Raw genomic sequence first — 8,860 nt, 5'->3', positions numbered from 1 at the left:
GAGGGTGACAAGGAGAGGGAGAGAGGGCGACACACTCCCAGACACACTCACTCACAGACACACACACTCACTCACATACACACACTCACTCACTCAGACACACACACTCACTCACTCAGACACACACTCACTCACAGACACACTCACTCACAGACACACACACTCACAGACACATACACTCACAGACACACACACACTCACAGACACACACTCACAGACACACACACACACACAGACACACACACTCACTCACAGACACCTACACTCACTCACAGACACACACACTCACACACACTCACAGACCACATACACTCACAGACACACACACTCAGACACACACACTCACAGACACACATACACTCACAGACAAACACACTCACAGACACACACACTCACAGACACACATACACTCACAGACACACACTCACAGACACACACTCACAGACACAAAAACACTCACAGACACACACACAGACACACGCACTCACAGACACTCACATACACACACTCACAGACACACAGACACCCAGACACACAATCACACACACACACACACACACACACGGGATGTTGCACACGAGTCAGGTACTGAGGTTTTGATCTCCCCGGGGTCCCCGCAGTAATTTCTTGCCCGGGGCTCTCCTCTCTCCACCTGTCCTCCTCGGCAGCACTTTCTCCTGCCTGTGTGTGTGACGCGAGGTGGACGCCACAGCCCCCCCTCCAGAGGCGGACACCACCACCCACCCCCCAGAGGCGGACACCGCCGCAGCACACCCCCAAGTGGAAGCGGACTTAATCGCAGCACCCCCAAACCCCCAAAGCGGACGCCGCACACCCTCCAGAGGCGGACACCGCCACCACCTCTCCAGAGGTGGACAACGCCGCTGCCGCAGCAGCCTACCTCCCGCCCCGGGCAACAAGCGGGGACACCCCCAGCCTATCTCCCGCCCTGGGCAGCAAGCGGGGACCCCCCTCAGCCTACCTCCCACCCCGAGAAGCAAGCAGGGAACCCCCCCCCCACCAGTGTACCTCCCACCCCGGGCAGCAAGCTGGGATAGGGGGCACGGGGAGAGATCAGGGGCAGGGGGGGGAGGAGATCGGGGGAAGGGGCTAACGCAGAGCTGCCAGCCGGCCCTCTTCCCCGCGTCAGCCCAATCAGGGAGGGGGATCATTTATTTAAAAAAAAAAAAAAAACAATTTGGCGCGGGCAGGGGAATTCATAAAGCCGCAGCACGGGTCGCCAGTGGCCAAAATCCACTCGCCACGGGCGTGCGGTTATGCGTATTTGTCAAACACTGCATATATACATATATACAAATATATATATATATATTTGCCTATACTGATCTGAGTGCAGTCTTCCTTTACCGGACGACGTGAGAATGGTAATGTTGTTCTACACACACATATATATATATATATATATATATATATATATATATATATATATATATATATATATATATATATATATGTAGCCAGGTCCCCTTTTGTGCCGCGACCCCCCTCATCTTACCTCCGCTGCCGGGGGTCACTCGATAAACCCGCCGGCACTTCTGGAGGGTGGGGGCCGAGCAGGGAGCACTCCGGTGCTCAGGAGGTCCCTGGCGGCTCCCGAGCAGGGCGCCGCCATGTTGCACAACTACGCGCATGCGCAGTGAGTCCCCGCATGCGGCGGCCAGCTTGGGACATTGCACATGCGCAGATAGACCGCGCGAACGCTGGCCAACAGAGGTTAGGGCTCTAGAGAGGAACTACATATCCCATGAGCCTAGGAGCGCCCCACATGACCCCAGGGAGCAAATAGGGCTACAGCATCTCCCTGCAGGGGAGATTGGATACATTTTGTGGGCTTGAAGCACGTTAGTTAGTTGGTGACCGGAGCAGCTAGGGGAAGGAGGTAGTGTGCAGGAGTCAGTGACTCCCTGCACTAGGCCAGCAGCCCCCTAGGCCTCAGATAGCCCTGAGCCACCAGTAGGGTTGTGTTGTTCAAGGACAGGCCCCAGGATAGGGTCCCTGCCCCTTATTATCCAGAGTCAGTTAGGGACACAGTGGACGCTGCGCGTCCATCCAGAGGTTTGGGCTCAGACCTCCGCTGCGGCTGCAGCAGCCATCTGGGTGGGATCGCCCCGGATGGTAGTTCCTGTATTCCCTCGTCATCAGGATCCTTTGTGAAGCTCCTTGGCAGGCCCGGGCACTGGAGTGCTCGGCAGGTAATCTACAAGTGCACCAACATACCATCTATTCATATAAGACATAGTGGCTGCGCAGTCACACATATATTTATCTCACTTGCGGGTGGAGGACATATTGTGTGGGGTTTCTGGACATGGAGTGGGATCACCCGGTGAAAGGGGGTAGTGTCCTGCGAGACGCAGTAGTGGGGTCTCCTCTAGAGAGGGACACCTGTTGATATATATATATGATTAAGTACGGTTGCTACAGTAATGTCACTGGTTGTTTTACATGCTGTGTGTGTGATATATATAAATTGTCCTGCGAGGATCACTCCCCCTCTGGTGGGAGCCATCGCAGGTGGAGGCGCTGCACCGAGTACGAGGTTACTCCTATTATTATACACTCCCCAGGCTCCCCGTGGCGGAGGCTTAGGCCCAACAGGTAAAGCACCACACCTGGTAACATTAGGTTCCCCGCACACACACACATATATATATATATATATATATATATATATATATATATATATATATATATATATATATATATGCAATTGATTGTTGAGCTAGTCTGGACATGTGATTTTGTTGCCAATAAGTGCTGAGCCTGGTGTCAACTAATGTAAAACAAATATAATCACTGCGCTTCTCCATGTAAAGAGCATGCAGCTAGTGAAGGAAATGGCCATACAAATGTGCAAAACAGAAAGTGAATCCCTGCGCTTCTCCCATAGGGATAGCAATCAATGGGGAATATATATATATATATATGTAAGGTGTAAATATCTATAAGAAAAAAGGAGACTTTTGGTATACATCCTTTGATCAAATAATGCCAAGCCTGCTAACCACGTCAAGGTAAGTCTCTTTAGCAGGTCCCTACGCTAAATGCATACTAGTGTTATGTGAAATAAGCCCAGAAGGGGTTAAAATATCAAAGCATATGCTTGTATAACCTAGTGCAATTAAAAACTGGTATATACCAGTACAGATACTCACATGTAAGTGAAGTGGAATAAGGGGACCTTGCTAGGAGATTATATACCTAGAAGAGGAGGGGCTGGCCTGCCACAAACTGCTCAATAAGCAGTTGCAGGTGATTGGCTAAATATATTCAATTACACCATAGTAGTGTTGCCCTCTAGGAGCGTGCTGCAAAGGATTAAAATCGGCCCAACAAATAATGTAAAACAAATATAATCACTGCGCTTCTCCATGTAAAGAGCATGCAGCTAGTGAAGGAAATGGCCATACAAATGTGCAAAACAGAAAGTGAATCCCTGCGCTTCACCCATAGGGATAGCAATCAATGGGGAATATATATTTATATATATATGTAAGGTGTAAATATCTATAAGAAAAAAGGAGACTTTTGGTATACATCCTTTGATCAAATAATGCCAAGCCTGCTAACCACGTCAAGGTAAGTCTCTGTCTGGTGTCAACTAGCCAATCACATACTGAACAACATTATCATGCGATTTTGCAAATATACACAAAAGGCATTTTGCTGTATACTACCGGAGCAGATTTAGTGAATAACACATTGGTTTATTGTTGTTCAGAAGTGTCAATAGAATATGCACAGCAATTAAAAGCGATCCTATTTCACCTCTTGTCATTTTTATGATTGAAATATACACACTAAAAACATAAAAATTGTGTTTGCATGTGTTATTGTGGTAATATTAAATGTTAAGTTTTAACTGCCCTGGTGTGCATCCCAAGTGTGCTTCTTATTAGAGAATAGCTGGTCTAACCAACTATAGGGCCTATGCAGTAAACGGCGATAAGCCCCTTCTCGCCAGCTTCTCGCCAAATATGCCTATTGCTATGAACCGCGTTGGTTTCAGGTCCGGTGAGCCCCTGCTTCCCGAGATACAGGCCCCGTTATTGGGCGCCGGTATCTCTCTGCTTTCTTTACGTCATGTTATCGGGACATCTCCATGCATAGGAGAAACCGGCACCCCATAACGGGGCCTGTATCTTGGGAAGTAGGGGGTTCCCGGACCTGAAACCAACACGGTTCTGCTCTGGAGACCCCCTGCACATCTACACTAGGAATACAATTTAAATGTACAAATATTTTTCTTTTCGACGAGATTTTCGCAGAGAGAGGCGGAACTCTCGGCAGCAGGTACAAGTCGCCGGGTGAGCCCTTATCAGAGGGCAGGTCCTATCGCCGCCGGCAACTCGCCGTGTTTAGAAATGTTGCTCTCACTGGTATTCAGGCTTTTCTGCATACCGTGAGATCAACTCGGCAAAATAAATGTCGAGTTCAAAACCCTGACGATTATTTCTATCGGACTTTACTGCATAGGCCCCTATATTTCTATTTTTGATAATAGTTAAGAATGTAGAATAATACCTTGTCACATGCTTTACATTTAAAAATAATAATAAAAAAAAAGTTGGAAAGTAGTATTGCTGCCTTAACTTGAATGTTTTTGCAAAAAAAGTGTGAAATTTCATATTACTCGAAATTTTGATAATTTTGGCAATTTCTACAGCATTTTGTGAAAATGGCAGGAAATAGCAGTTTATTAAGGGACGTGACTTTCAACATGAAATAATAATGCTTGACAAAGCTGGCTGTTTTTGCAAAGAAATTCGCAAAACAAACCTCTGCAACTTTTTCCTGATTTGTGAACTCCAGTGAAAAGTTTGCACATCTCTACAAATTATTTAGCATCGATACATACACATAAATACAGATAAAAATAAAACTCATCCAGCAACCACTGAAAACCTACAACCTGTTAAAGCATTCTCCATATCTACTCACCAGAGGATAAAAACCTTACAGCACATAGCAAAATAAATGTTTTCTTTGTATTTAATGTAATCCTGTTAAACATTGGGGTGTTTACGGTGTAGCATCAAACTTGGACCGAGAATGTTTTTCTGTACATTCTTACAGCAAAAATACACAAATATAAGAGCAACCTCAATGCAACATATTTTTTACAGCCATAATCTTACAACGTATTTGAATTTATCTGCTTACATTTTTTTAAATCTTTAAATTGAAACAAAAAAACATGTTTGTTTCATCTTTTTGCACAGTGAATAATACAGAGTTTAACATAGTTTAACATAAGAAAAGTTCCCATTTCTCATGCAAGTTGTGCAGTAAAAGGGCCTATTATCACTTCCAGGCCAGATGTTTTAGTTTACTGAGCATGTTTGATCCCTGCACCTGTCTAAAAGCAGCAGTTGCAGGATTAACGTGAGGGGCTGAATTAAAAAATCTGGACAACTGTTACTGAACAAGTGAATGGTGTGAAAGTGAACAGGCTCTTGGTATAAAGGGTCGACTGTTTTAACACACAAGGCAGCACACATCACGCTCAGGGCAAAAGTTACTACATGGGGTTACCAGACGTCTCAGGAAGAGACCATGAAAAGGAGGCTGTAATTATGTGCTGGTATATATATTACAAAGTGGCCACTGCAGAAGCCAGCCAGGAGTACGGAACACAAAAGGACACATTACACCATCCATCTGTAGGACAGCCGTGCAATTACTAGGAATTATGTATTATTTCTGGTGGATTAATATGATTATAAAAGGAAGAACTTGGCCTTCACTCGCACAAAGATTGTTGCCATGTAACCTAAAGGAAGCAATAGCTTTTCGGCCACTCCATTTCCGAGGTCTGTTCCGATTCCTTTTGGCTATAGGCATGGCAAATTATTTTATTTCCTCTTTAATGGTAGTGTTTCCAACTGGAGAAGGGCAAACAGTTTCACCTAGTAAGCAAAAAGGTCAAACACTAAACCTTGTTCAGTAAGCAAACTATTTGTATTTATATTACTAATCGCTATAATTGGTTTGCAAATGTTGTGAGAGTTACGCTCTGATTTTAGAGGAAATATTTTACACCCTTGATTTGTTTCCTGCTATAGATAACAACAAATACAGACAATGCAGAGAGAAGGAAACTTTTACAAATGGAGTATCTCCCTGGCAGTCATTTTTAAGGTGACAAGCAATGCTACCACTGGTTCAAATTGCATGAAAACGTAGTGGCAGTGTGTTCAAATGCAGGATAATGCTTATGATTGCACCTCAATTTTCAAATGGCTTTTGCTATAAACCTTACAGGAGGAGGTTGTTATTAGACAATTTATTCTCTAAAAGATTCTAACTACAGATTTGAGGGGGGAAAGGAAAATAAGTAATATTCTGCACCAATCAATATCAACGTCATTCTTCCAATTTTGTATTCGTTTTACAAAATATGGAACAGATGTATACTGTACATGGAAGATTACAGCTTCTGTCCAATCATCAGACTGAGAAAGTGTTGTCCTGCTTAGGTAAATACAAAGAAGTATACTGCAGAGAAAGGCCACATTACCTATCTACACTACAGTACGTATTCTTCATACAGTACATACATACTATAAATCCGTACTGTATCTTATATAATTATTAGGGCTATACACATTCAACCCTAAACGTAGATCATTGTACAGATACACTTAGAGGTAAGGCCACACTGATTTCATGGCTATTTGATTTGATTTAAAAGGGTCTTCTTCTTTTACACATTGATGCTTAGCAGATGTTACTAGCGGTAGACATAATACAAAGCGTATCTCCACATTCTGCTTTAGGCACAGTTTCACAAAGAAAACCTCTAACTCATCCTACAAATAACACAAAGATAGTGCTGGAACAGATAGGAATTGCATTTGTCCTTGTTGGGAATAAGATTAAGCTGCCAGTTTTTAGACAGAGCCCTCAAATTCCTGAGATATTTCCATAAATCTAGGGAATTATATTGTGTACTGACTTGGATCAGGCAACACCTGAGTGAATGCTCCATGTTGTCTTAATCTTGTTTGCACTTTGAAGTCATCATTCATAAGGATGCTCTTGTATATGTGGTTTTAGATCAGCACATTACCAATGGAGCACATACTTTGGCTTGTTAATAGCTTTGCTCTTTCACATTTCTATTGCAAAATTTATTTTCAGCTTCCATATCTATTGTTATATTAAATACTAGCTGAGAGACCCGGCGTTGCCCGGGATGTAAATGCGTAATAGGTAGTATTATTTATAAATCGTGGAACAATAGGTGAGTATTTGTTGTAAAGGTTTGGGGGGGGGGGAGAAAGGGGAGCGGGGCGGGGGGGGGAGAAAGGGGAGCAGGGGGGGGAGAAAGGGGAGGGGGGGGAGAAAGGGGAGCGGGGGGAGAAAGGGGAGTGGGGGGGAGAAAGGGGAGCGGGGGGGGAGAAAGGGGAGCGGGGGGGGAGAAAGGGGAGCGGGGGGGGAGAAAGGGGAGCGGGGGGGGGGAGAAAGGGGAGCGGGGGGGGAGAAAGGGGAGCGGGGGGGGGAGAAAGGGGAGCGGGGGGGGGAGAAAGGGGAGCGGGGGGGGGGAGAAAGGGGAGCGGGGGGGAGAAAGGGGAGTGGGGGGGAGAAAGGGGAGTGGGGGGAGAAAGGGGAGCGGGGGGGAAAAAAGGGGAGCGGGAGGGGGAAGAAAGGGGAGTGGGGGGGGAGAAAGGGGAGCGGGGGGGGAGAAAGGAGAGCGGGGGGGGGAGAAAGGGGAGCGGGCGGGGGGAGAAGGGGGAGAAAGGGGAGCGGGGGGAAATTAAATACTAGCTGAGAGACCCGGCGTTGCCCGGGATGTAAATGCGTAATAGGTAGTATTATTTATAAATCGTGGAACAATAGGTGAGTATTTGTTGTAAAGGTTTGGGGGGGGGGGAGAAAGGGGAGCGGGGCGGGGGGGGGGAGAAAGGGGAGCAGGGGGGGGAGAAAGGGGAGGGGGGGGAGAAAGGGGAGCGGGGGGAGAAAGGGGAGTGGGGGGGAGAAAGGGGAGCGGGGGGGGAGAAAGGGGAGCGGGGGGGGAGAAAGGGGAGCGGGGGGGGAGAAAGGGGAGCGGGGGGGGGGAGAAAGGGGAGCGGGGGGGGAGAAAGGGGAGCGGGGGGGGGAGAAAGGGGAGCGGGGGGGGAGAAAGGGGAGCGGGGGGGGGGAGAAAGGGGAGCGGGGGGGAGAAAGGGGAGTGGGGGGGAGAAAGGGGAGTGGGGGAGAAAGGGGAGCGGGGGGGAAAAAAGGGGAGCGGGAGGGGGAAGAAAGGGGAGTGGGGGGGGAGAAAGGGGAGCGGGGGGGGGAGAAAGGAGAGCGGGGGGGGGAGAAAGGGGAGCGGGCGGGGGGAGAAGGGGGAGAAAGGGGAGCGGGGGGAAAGGGGAGCGGGGGGGAAAGGGGAGCGTGAGGAAAGGGGAGCGGGGGGAAAGGGCAGCGGGGGGGGAAAGGGGAGCGGGGGGAAAGGGGAGTGGGGGGAAAGGGGAGCGGGGGGGGAAAAGGGGAGCGGGGGGGAAAGGGGAGCGGGGGGGAAAGGGGAGCGGGGGGAAAGGGGAGCGGGGGACGGGAAAGGGGAGCGGGGGAAAGGGGAGCGGGGGACGGGGGAAAGGGGAGCGGGCGACGGGGAAAGGGGAGCGGGGGACGGGGGAAAGGGGAGCGGGGGACGGGGGAAAGGGGAGGGGGGACGGGGGAAAGGGGAGTGGGGGACGGGGGAAAGGGGAGTGGGGGACGGGGGAAAGGGGAGTGGGGGACGGGGGAAAGGGGAGTGGGGGACGGGGGAAAGGGGAGTGGGGGACGGGGGAAAGGGGAGTGGGGGACAGGGGAAAGGGGAGTGGGGGACGGGAAAGGGAGTGGGGACGGGAAGGGG

This window comes from Ascaphus truei, chromosome 4 (genome assembly GCF_040206685.1).
Source record: "Ascaphus truei isolate aAscTru1 chromosome 4, aAscTru1.hap1, whole genome shotgun sequence".
Classification (NCBI taxonomy): Eukaryota; Metazoa; Chordata; class Amphibia; order Anura; family Ascaphidae; genus Ascaphus; species Ascaphus truei.
Note: the sequence above shows the minus strand (reverse complement) of the source record.